The 12,681-nt window shown below is 33.5% G+C and overlaps 1 long non-coding RNA gene across 2 annotated transcripts; it reads right to left on the reverse strand.

Moving 5' to 3' along the window:
• Positions 1–10,066: 10,066 nt before the first annotated feature.
• LOC108463572 (uncharacterized) lies at positions 10,067–12,061 on the reverse strand. 2 transcript variants are annotated; one of them, XR_001868090.2, is made up of 3 exons: positions 11,945–12,061; positions 10,432–10,542; positions 10,067–10,324 (listed from the first exon to the last, which is right to left on the reverse strand). It is a non-coding gene; the product is annotated as an uncharacterized LOC108463572 (long non-coding RNA). The 2 variants fall into 2 exon arrangements; XR_008272997.1 differs by having other exon boundaries at positions 10,067–10,344.
• Positions 12,062–12,681: the final 620 nt, after the last annotated feature.

A 12,681-nucleotide genomic window follows, 5' to 3' on the forward strand; every position in this document is an offset into this window, starting at 1 on the left:
GGCTCACCAAATTTTTCGCGTGCTCTTAAAAACATGATAATACATAAAAATAATAATAAAATAATTTTCCTAACATTGAATTGGTGATCCCGAGATCGCTGTTCCAACTAGGCCCTAAATCGGGCTGTTACAAGTAGTTTGATGTTTTCATTTAATGCTTCTGCAAAACGTTTGCACATATCAGCTTCAATCGGAACCCATCCTCTGGCATACATCCTCAATCTAAAAAATTCTCATTCATACTTAGATACTGTCATATTTCCCTGTTTGAGCTTTAAAAATTCCTTCTTCTTTTTTATCTAGAATTCTTTGGCTAATATACTTCTTTCTGAATTCTGTTTGGAAAAACTCCCATGTAACATTTTCTCTCGGTACAATAGAAGTTATGGCATTCCACCACTGGTAAGCTTTTTCTTTTAACAATGATACAACACATTTTACGCATTCAGCTGGTGCGCATAATAATTCATTTAAAACCCTGATAGTGTTTTCCAACTAAAATTTAGCCCTTTCCAGATCATCTTTGACAATAGCCCTAAATTCGTCTGCCCCATATTTCTGAATTTTATCTACTGAAGGCTTACCAGTTCTAACAGGTTCAGCACCTTGTGGCATGTCAAGAACCGGTTGAGGAGCAGAAGGGGAGGTTGTTGTACAATAGGATTTGTTCTTAAAAATCCTGTAAACCACTCATTCATCATTTGAAAGAAGGCTTCTTTTGCCTCCTCACTTCAGCATCAGATACGGGCCTTCTACTACTACTAGATGCAGCTCTTTGTACAGAAGCTTGAGTAGTGCTCTCAACTTCCTCAGATTCAGCTCTAGCCTAGTTGGATGAAATTACTATATGAAAAATACATTTAAAATGGTCAGGAGTTATCACACTATCAGAAATTATATAATAGCATGTATAGCTAAACTCATACTTGCTATATTAGTCTGAGAATCGCTAAATCGTAGCTCTGATACCAATAAATGTAACACCCCTAACCCGTATCTATCGCCTAAACAGGGTTACAGAGCATTACCAGAGTTTACAGTTCAATTACAATTAATTTATGTAATTTATTATTCATTTCTGATAATCAATTACAATCAATCATAATGTCCCTTATATGGGTCCTCAAGGCCCAAGATACATATTAGAATCAAGTCGGGACTAAACTAGGATCACATAAAATTTTTCGTGAAATCTCAAAATTTTTCTTAGGTGCAAGAGTCACACGCCCATATGGTCAGCTCGTGTAGCTCACACGGCCATATATATATATATATATATATATATATATATATATATATATATGTGTGTGTGTATATATATATATATATATATATATATATATATATTCCTTATCATTATTCCATATTACATTTTATGCATTTTATGCAATTTGGTCATTTCCTCAACTAAACATGAAATCGGTAAAATTTTCTTATCAGAATTTTCATACATCTTTCCAATTATAATACAGACCATGAAACATTATTAAAATAAATTTTCTTTCTAACTCAAATTTGTGGTCCCGAAACCACTGTTTTGATTTCACTGAAAACGGACTGATACAGTACCTATGTCAATTATTTTTTATCGGGACCCCCAATTCACCTCAAGATTCTGGAGATAGTTACATGAATCTTTAGGTGTGAAACTAAATTTTAGCATTGCTTTTCACATGCAAACAGATGGACAATCGAAGCGAGTTATTTAGATTTTGGAGGATATGTTTCGAGTCTGCATAATTAATTTTGAAGTATGCTGGGAACATTATTTATCGTTGACTGATTTTGTGTATAATAATAGTATCTAGTCAAGCGTTCAAATGGCTCTATACAAAGCATTACAGTTAAAGGTGTAGAACACCTGATTGCTAACCAAAATTGATTCAAGAAATGAAAGATATAGTTAAAGCGATCAAAGATAGATTGAAAGTAGTGGTTGATAGGTAGAAATCGTACACGGATCTGAAACATCGAGATTTTGAGTTTTTTTGTGGGCAATAAAGTGTTTTTAAAAGTTTCTTCGAGGAAAAAAAGTTCTACAATTCGACCAAAAGGGAAAATTGAGTCCTTAATTTATTGGACCATATGAAATCACTAAAAGGTTGGACCATTTGCGTATTAGTTAGCATTATCGGTTGAATTACAAAAGATACATGATGTATTTCACATATCGATGATTAGAAGATATCAGTTGGATCTGTCTCATGTTATTTCGATATAAGAAATTGAAATTTAGCCCGACTTGTCTTACAAGGAAGAATTGGTTGAAATTCTAGCTCACGAGGTGAAAGAGTTAAGAAATAAACACGTTCTACTCATGAAAGTCTTGTGGCGTAATCATAGTGTGGAAGAAGCAACTTAGGAACTAGAAGAGACGATGAAGTCCCAATATCCCCACGTATTTTCAAGTAAATTTCTGGGACAATATTTCTTTATGGGGAAGAATTGTAATGACTCAAAAGTTAGTGCTACCAAAAAGTATGATTTTTGAACCTTTTCTTTGTAAACCAGACTCATATATATTATTAAATATTTACAAAGTTATATTAGAAGCGAATTGAATTTTGATTAGGTAATTTTTCGAATTAATGTTTAATTACGGATCAGGGACTAAATTGTAAAAGTGTTAAAAGTTCAATTCTTAAGGAATCTTTAATTAGAATAAGATTAAAGGACTTATAAAGTAATTAAACCAATGTTTTAATAAGGGTGGACGATATCATCGATTTTAAATGTTGAAAATGTTATAAAATTATAAATAAAATAAATAAACATGCTTAGTGGAATTGAATAAAGTAAAACACATTCTCTCCCTATTTGTTTCATGCAAAACCTAAGTGAATGGAGAAAAGCTTGACGGTCCTAAGGGTTTTGAAGATTTTGGCAACAAAATTGGTTAGTGCAATTTAGTTATTTTCTTGTAATTTTTATGTTTTTGGAATCCCGGGAAATTAGGCTAGTTGGCCTATGTAGTATTTTTCAGTATTGTTAAAGATTGAGGACATTATTATTGTTGAATAGTTGAACTTTTTAGGTATCAATTTGATATATTTTAAGTTCATATTTGAAAAAGGACTAAATTGCAAAGTCAACTAATGATTTTGTTTATTAGGGACTAAAGTCTACAAATTTTTAAATTTGTGGTAAAAGTGAGAAATAAAAGCTCTAATAAAGACTATAGTAAAATCGAAATGAAAATTGAGGTAAGAATTGAAAATTATGTTAGTCCCGATTTTAGGGACTAAATTGAATACAATGAAAAAGTTTCTTAAATTAGAAATTAAATGTGAAATTGTTTGTTTATTGAGTATTTTGTATGTTTTTCTTAATCTATAGCCAACGTCGACTCAGATTCTTCGACAAAGAAAAGAAAAGACAAAGTCGTCGACAAATAGCTTGGAGTTTACAGTTTGTGTTTCTATAATCCAAACTACTTTGTAATTGCTACATATTGACTTGTTTCTGCATGGTAAGAACATAAAGTGAGACATTTTGTTATAATGAGTTGTACTAGATTGATTTGAATCAAATAATGTTCATGAGGACTAAATTGAATATATGTGAAAAATGTGTATGTTTATATAATTGTGAAATTGATTATATATTGAGATGATTTATGTTGACATATGTATCAATAAATGAATTCATGATGAAAATTCATGTGAATTAAGATATTGGTTGATAATGAAATGAGTAATGAATACCCTATTAATTGTTCGGGCAGAATCGGATATAGTTCGTATACCATCGGATAGGAAAAGTATAGGGTTACCTTGACTATGAGTTGATAAGGCACTAGGTTCCAAATTTCTTTGGCTATAACAATGAGACATTGGGTATCAAACTTATTGAGAAGCGTTGGTGCAACTATTTATTTCGGATTTATCTGATAAGGAACTGGGTATCAAAATGGTGTGTTGGTTGGATTCATGTATCCATCCGAGTTCGAGTCAAGTTAATAGGGAGATAAATGGTAAAAACTTAATATTCATAATTGAAATAATTTTGATGAATAAGTCCTCCAATCCATGAGATTGAAAAATCTATATGAGATGTAATATTTGATATTGAAATGGCAAACGGATAAGAAATAAAAGTGAAATGTGAAATGGAATATTCATTTGAAATGAGTTGAAACATTAATAGTTATGTTCATTGAATACATGAATTTGGAAATTAAGATGGAATGTGATACCTTATGAATTGAGATATCAAATAATTATGAAGTGGATTTGCCATGTCTTAATGTTAGTAAATTGTGTTAGATTTTATCAAAGGATGTGAGAAATCGTATAATTGATATGTTAATTGCATATCACTATTTATTTTTAAGTTATGCATTTTAAATGATTTATGTTATGTTTTAATATTTGGATTATAGAAATACCATTGAGTTATACTCAATGTACGATTTTGTTTTTCGTGCGCAAGCTAGGTTCTTTTTTATTCCATCGTTAACTTCAGCATCTAGTGGCAAATCCCAAACTCAAGTGTTGGTGATGTTTTCAGTTCGATCATAGCATGTTCTTAAGCGTTTTATATGGTTATACAATATTATATTTTGGATTTCGTTGGAATTTTGAGAGTCATGTGTGTATATGTTTATATATGTGTATGATGGCAATGGTCATCTTAATGTTATAATGTTAAATAGTTTGGCATGTATGCTTAATGATTTATGTGACAGCCCTAAATTGACCCTAGTCAGAAAGTGGTTTCGGGACCACGAAACCGAGACTTATAAATAATTAAAGGTTATATTCTGTGTTTATGATGTGCGTAAATGCTTGTGTGGTAGTTCCATACTTTAATTTGGTCAGTGTATGTGAAATTTATTAGTAGGGACTTATGTGAGACAATTTAGAAATATGCTAGGCAAGTGTTAAAGAGGCCTATTAATATATGTGGGAAAGTGCTTGTCCTTGCATGTCAAATTAGCCAAATTAAAGCATAGTGGCCGGCCATGCTATAGGTGGAAACATGTCACAAACATGTTATGTTAGTGATGTATGTTAGGAAAAATAAAATAAGGAGCATGGTAATAAAATAATGAAAGGGAATATGGTGAAAAAAAAGAAAAAAAAGTGTCCATCCTTTTTCATTTCTTTTGGCCGAAAGTTCTAAGGAAGAAGGAAGGAGCTCTTGCTTCATGTTTGGCTTGGAAGAGGATTAGGAAAAGGTTCGGCCATACTTGTGTCTAGGATAAGGTATGTTTGATGTTGTGCCATGAGACTCATGCATGTTTTTAGTTGTTAGCTTGAGTTCTAACTAGCCCATGGTTCAAATCTTTGCTATGTCATGGAGATGATATTCGGCTAAGGTGGATTGGTGTTGATGTCATTTCCATGCTAAAAATGAAGCTTCGTAATGATGCATGTGATGGTGGATTGATGACTCTTGAATCTTCTTTTTAGCATTTTTGAGTGAGGCATTAAGTTCTTTGTTTAACCATGACCAAAATTGAAATGGTATGGTGTTGTGATGCATTCGGCCATGGTAGGAAGTAGAAGAGAAATGTGGTTGTCGTTCACGTTATTTAGATGAGAAATGGTAGTAAGGTGAAGTGCAAATGTTAGTGTTTGATTTACTAGTGTGTATATGTGTATTAGCCGAGTTTTGAATTTGAAACAAAATGGTATGTAGTCAATACAAATAACCATATTTGTAGGAAGTATTAAGCATATACTCGGCCCCAACCTAGACATGTATATTCGGCCACATGAGATAGGTTGGTGTTGCATGTGTTCGGTTAGAGGCAAGCATATTGATGCTTTTATCTTGGCTTAGATAATCGGCTAAAAGAGAGTGGGGGCTAAAATGTTGAGTTTGATTCATGATTTCCATATATATATGTGACTTTAATGCCTAATGTATATATGGGCTAAGTACCTTGAGGTTCTCTTTTGATGTTCAAATGAATTGTGTTAAATTGCTTAATGTGATTAAAAATCGCATGACCATTGTGTATTTGAGCTAAAAGGTGGCCATATGACCTATCAAGCTCCTTGTCATATTCGCCATAAGCTCGCATAATGAGACTTTAATAAGTTAAATTTGTTTGAATTAGCTCAAGAGCTTAGAGGACCACAGTTGGATAAGGGAAAGGAAAAAGTTATCGAATAGCATGAAAACGTTCGACCACATCCGAGGTAAGTTTTGAGTAATGGAACTTAGATTATGATTTGATTAGATCATGTTTTAAGCAAACCAAAATCATGCTCTTTGTATGTGGCTATTGAGCCGAAAATGATTATGCTCGATAAGCGACTTGTGATTGAATCCTAGTTATGAAAATGAAATATAGATGTGTCATGATTTATTGATATGTGTATGGATATTCGGATAATAACCGGGCTAAGTCCCGAAGGCATTTGTGCGAGTTACCAAATCCGGGCTAAGTCCCGAAGGCATTTGTGCGAGTTACTAATTCTGGGCTAAGTCCCGAAGGCATTTGTGCGAGTTACCAAATCCGGGCTAAGTCCCGAAGGCATTGGTGCGAGTTACTATAACCGGGCTATGTCCCGAAGGCATTTGAGCGAGTAGCTATATCCGGTTAAATTTCGAAGGTACGTGATTTGGGAATGAGCGATCTTGCTGTAATAATTTCAATTAATACGCTCGTAAAATCCCAACAATGAGGTATGTTTCGTATATGCATTGGAATAGTTGATTTCTTTCGAATATTATTCGCTCAGTCGAGTAATGAGCTTCCGGCCTTTGACTAAGATGATCCCTTATGTATGAATATAGGGGTTGGAATGTGAAGTAGGAATGATTTGAGAATATGTATATATGGAATTATCCGTTTAGTTATATGAATGCCATACTTCAATTGTGCTTAATTTCATTGCTCAAAACTTACTAAGCATTAAATGCTTACTCCGTTCTATGAATTTCTGTTTTATAGATTTTGGTTCGTCAGCTATCGGACTCGGGATTATTGAAGTCGAAGTCTCCCACACTATCAAAGCCCCTTTTGGTACACTTTTGGTTGAACTTTGAAATGGCATGTATAGGACTACCCTTTTTGTTGTTGGTCATGGACCCTTTGGTTTTGTATAAATTTGGATAGCCATGCGAAAATGGCTTATATACACTTTGAGCTTAATATTATAATCGTCTTGTATGATGTTCATTAAGAGGTATGGAAATGTTTGGGAACGATTAGCCATTGGAATGGTTAATCATGATCATATTTTGTGCTATATTTGCTAAAGGGCTAGTTGAATCATGGAAACTATGTAATAGGTAAAGTTTACCCTAAAGGCTGATGCTGGCAGTAGCAGTGATGTGGATGTGAAAAATCACTAAAAATAGTAGGAATGGAGTTAAATAGTGAATAAATTATGTAATAGAACCTTGATGAATCTATTTTCATAGGAAAGTAACGGAACGGTCATATGAACAGTATATTATAAGATGTTAAAGTTTTTGTGAAACAGGGCCAGAACGGTTTCTGGATTCCCTATTCCAACTTTGGAAATTCATTATAAATTAACCAGAGATAATTAGAAGTCATGCCTTATATGTATAGATTCCTTGTTGAGTCTAGTTTCATTAGAAACAAACGGCATCAGTATTGAAGCCCTGTACAGGGAGATATCCAAGTCGTAATGCGCAAAGGTCAGTGTAGTTGAACCCTGAAATAGGGGGGCTTTAACTAATAAACTGTACTAATTGGCTCGACCAAAAATTCTAGAAAAAAATTTGTATATGAACACATGAGTCTAGTTTCAGGAAAAATTTACGAAACTGGTTTTCGAGTTTTGAAACTCAAGATATGATTTTTAAGGCGACAGTGATGCAGTAACCAGCTTGTCTGGAAAATTTTCAAATGAACTGTGAAAATAAATGTATTATGTCTGTTAGCACCTCGTGTTCGACTCCGGCAACGGTCTCGGGTACGGGGTGTTACAATTTAAATGGTGAGTAGGTGATTTGCTATGAGATGAGTTTTGTAGGTAAATGGTTGTGAAAGAAATGGATGGTGTGCTTGTGTTGAACTTGAAATAATTTGGTAAGTTTTAGTGCATGTTTTTGTGGTTGATATTGAGCTATTTCAAGATGTTTTTAAATGGTTAAATGATGTATGTTAGGTTGATTATGTTGAGGTGTCATTTGAAGCATATTGGTATGGTTTGAATGTGGTATTTTGGTTGATATATTAGTGTATCATATGCAGGTTTTTATGTAGGTTTGTTATGCTTTAGATCATGCTTGTGTATGAAAAAAGGTTTAGGTTGTTTTTGAGACTTGTAGGTCACTTATGGTGCCACATGGCCGTGCGCTACACACGGTTCCAAGACATGGCATCAGGCTGTTATACAGGCTGGTACACAACCATGTGACCTATTGAAGTTATGCATGTATAAATTGCACACGACCATAGCATGTTACACGGCCTTGCGACATGATCGTGTGATAAGTTTTGGGAAATTACACCTTTTACCCACACGACTTCAGTGAGTTACATGGTTTGTTCACATGGCCGTGTGAATACAGCCCCACATAGGGTCAGTCTGTTACACGGTCTACCAAGACGTTCGTGTGTCTCATCCTCATATGGTCTCAGCCTTTCACACATCTGTGTGAACTCTATTTACAAAATTTTCTTATGTTTTTGTATTTGTTTCAAATTGATCCTTGGTTGATACTGGGTTAATTTAAAGCTTTCGTAAGCTCAATTTAAACCCAAAATTGATTGAATTCCATGCTATACATGGTCATATGTGGTAAATTGATATTGAATTGAAATTTTGAACTATATTTTGTATGTAAATGTTTCATATTTATCTATAGCATTCTATTACTCGAGTTTGGCAACTGGATAGGGTAAAAGATGTTACATTAGGCCACTTGGTGAACTATACTATATATTATGAATGGATGAGTCATGCATGTTTTGGTATAATGTATTGAATGTTATAAGTTTGATTGATTTAGATGTGTTAATATAAGTCAATTGTATGCAAAATGATTTGGTACTATGTTGGTTTTGGTTAGACATATTTTAGGAATCATTTTGCTTGACTTAAAAGAACCATTTGGTATGTTTTGATGTTGTACACCAAGTAAAGTCGCTACCCCAGAATCTTGACGTCACGATTTCTCCCCTCAATGTCACACCTTCACTTATCCCACTTTGTGACCTTACTAGATAGCTAGTGACATTGCGACTTCCCCTGTTTCGATGTCACGACTTCACTCACTATTCTATCACTAACTTTCAAAACTTTTTCAAAGGTTCACCGCTACTTTCTTAGGCACGACTTGAATTGGGTTTTGTCATAAAAATGTATTTTAAGCCCTCACAACATGGTTTTTTTCCAATGAATTTATATAAATGTTTTAAATGTAAATTTTATAACATATAAAAGTGAAAGATTGCATTATGAGTTGTTTTGGCATCAGCTTTGACATTTTGGATTTGGACTCGATGACCCGGTGGGATGTGGGATGTGGGATGCTACTTACTATTTATCCCTTAATTGAGGCTTTATACCCTTTGTTTTTCTTGCCAAAGGTTTTTACTGAAGCTGTAGTGTAGTGTTAATATTGTATACTCTTTTTGTCCACTAGATTTTTATCCCATTAGATTTTTCCAGTGAGTGTATAAAGTAGATATTCATAATTGGAGAAAAATAGTTTATTTATCTTTTCTATTAGATATTTATCTAAGATAATCAGCTTATTTATGGTTTTGGAGCATTTGCATGAACCTTTTGTTGTATTTGTGATCCTCTTTGATGACTTATAAAATGCAAATTACTCAAATAATATACACGAATTTATCTCTTATTTATCTTTGATTTTGTGCGGCTTTATCTTTGACCCCTACATTTGTAATATAAATATGATTCAAGTGAAGAAAAGAGACGACAACAAGAAGTGTTACATTCTCTATTTTTCTTTTTCTTTTTCCATTTATCTTTTATTTCTTTATATCTTTTGCTAAAGTTATTTTATTTTTAAGAGAAAGTTTTATATATATTTGAAGAATTATATGATCATAGATATTAAATATTGATACCTCAAGGAAAGTAAATGAATCGGATAATATAGATCATTCTTGCCAACTCGGGAAGAGGAAATCATGTTGATATTCACTATTAATTCATCCTTCATTTTAGTTCAAGTGGTACTGTCGCAACGTGCATGTGCATGAGATATTACATTGATGTAATTTTTGTTACCCGTTCTAGGTTGTGTGCACCTGCAATATTTACTGTAAACGAGCTTGACGTTGACAAGCAAAGGAATTAATCGCCTTTCCCTGTTGTTCAATCCTGTGTGTTGCACCATTGGAAACCATCCTTAGCTTTTCCTGCAAGATCCAAACAAACCCTAGGCAAAGGTATCAAATAAGGTCATATATGTTGTTTTCAAAGCTGCAGTGCTTTGGAGTTCAATTTCAAGTGAAGGGAAACTCACCTTGTTACTACAACAGCCGGGGAGGTCTCCCCTAAGAGAAAGAGGGACCTAGGACACTTCTTTTATCGATATTTCTCTTTCACAGAGTGAAGTTGATCCATCTTTGATACCCTTTAAACAAGGCAGTGATTAAATGATGACAAAGATCTAGCATTTAATGGGGGCTAATTCCCAAGAGCATCATTAAATGGAAAATAATTATAAAGAGTAGTTGTCAATGGATTCCTCAGTTTAATTTTCTTCAATCAAGATAGCTGACATGAAAAATAAAAGAAAAATGAGAAATGCGTGGAATCTTGTCTCTCTAAAGCAGCCCTCACGGAGAGGCAGAGAAAGAGAACTGGTATATACTCAGAGGAGTTCCAAATGATATTAAACATAGTACTTGGAATGAACATCAATAGCTCTTAATATAAATATATATATCGCACTCCTGTTTTAAGGTTGAAAGTAAATTCGTAGGGTCTTAGACTGAGATTGCAGCCAAAATATGAGTGTCAAGTTACCTCTCTTTTGTTCTCTTGTTAGAAAAGGAAGTAAGCACTTGAATATTGATCTTCCATTTTGCTTCATGGTTAGTTATATTGGGGAGCAGGTTTCAATTTTCTCCTATATCCCATAGGAAAATTTTTTATTTATTTCGATTATTTTACCAATATGTTCGTAGACTTTTTAAGTTGTACTAAGATCACGAAGCAAAATGGTATACCTTCCCGAACTAATTAGCATAAAACAGCACAGCAGCAATAATTACGCCCAAAAAGAGAAGATATGTTAGCTAGATTCACCAGTTATGAAATAAGTTTTCCATTCTACTGCTAATTACCATATCTCAACTGAACTTGTATATATCTATGATTCTGTAATGTATCTTGTAATGTGTTCGAAATAACGTCGTGAATTAGTAAAAAAGAGCAGAATAAAAATGTATAAATTTATCCCTGTCTCCCTTCTCTCTGAGAATTGGTAATCGAATAAGCTGGATCCAAGCTACCAAAGGATACTTTGGACTTCGTTTCAGGCATAAAAAAGAGCAGCTTCGCAACTTCCAAGCCTTCACAGGGCACATAAAGTAAGGCCTCTTTGTAATTTATTTAGGGAGTTTATCTATTTCCCTTGGAGATCTTTGGATTTTCCAGCAGGGGTTTCCATCACTCTATGAAATTCCCAGGTAGTGCCAAAAAAAGGACTAATGTCTCTAATTTATGTCTCTCCCTCTGGTTTTGTAAATCTGATGTAGATCGATTGAAATAAACCAACCTCACATCAGAAACAAGAACTGGCTATGCCAGTACCTACCTACCTATATACATACATGTTATAACGAAATGAAAAGGCTGTGTGTTTATGATATCCCTTATAGAATTATAACGAAATGTTCGGCTCCGAAAGAATTGAGGAGCAAGCATACATATGTCATGAAAAACCCTAAACAAACAGCTTATCATACAGTAGAAACAAAACCAATAGATATACTGAGATATCAAATTTTATTGTGGTTTAAAGATAATACCAGAGACTGAGAGAAGGCTCAATCACTAAAGCAGTGGTCAGGGATCTTGAAATCATGGAAACTGCACAGAGACACCCAAATTTCAAGTCTAAAAGTTTCAAAGGAAAAATTTTAACATATATATATATATATATATATACATACATATAAAGCAAAAGATTTTCAACTGTATACATGTTAGATAAATTAAGGAAACCCTATAAATCCAAATAACCCTGAATTTGTACAAAGAGGTTTAGATATGACTGTTGAAATGTATATATTTTAATTTATTTAGGTAGATAAAATTTATTCATATTTTAGGAATATTTTATTTTATTTTTAGTAATTTATTAGAATAAGGGAACTATTTTTCTAATTAGGATTAAGACCGTTTTCTCTATTTAAGTTCAATTTTTTAGTTAATAATAATAGAACAGTTTTATGAAAAGCTCTCTTGGAAACTTTCATAGCATCCGAGCTAGGTTAAATCTCTAGTAACATCATGGTTAAACCTTGGTGCGATCACTACAAAAAATATTGGCACACTCGAGAAACGTGTTGGAAGCTCCATGAGAAACTGACAAATAGAAGGAAAAAGAGTGGCAATGGTCGTGGTTCACAATCAGGGGATAGCAGAGCTTTCCAAACAACTAATGCAAATTATGAGGGCCAAAGTTCTCTAGAAGGGTCTCCATTCACTAAGGAACAATTAGAGCATCTATACAAGTTTTTTCAATCACCACAATTTCGGATGA

Source organism: Gossypium arboreum, chromosome 10, assembly GCF_025698485.1.
Source record: "Gossypium arboreum isolate Shixiya-1 chromosome 10, ASM2569848v2, whole genome shotgun sequence".
NCBI lineage: Eukaryota > Viridiplantae > Streptophyta > Magnoliopsida > Malvales > Malvaceae > Gossypium > Gossypium arboreum.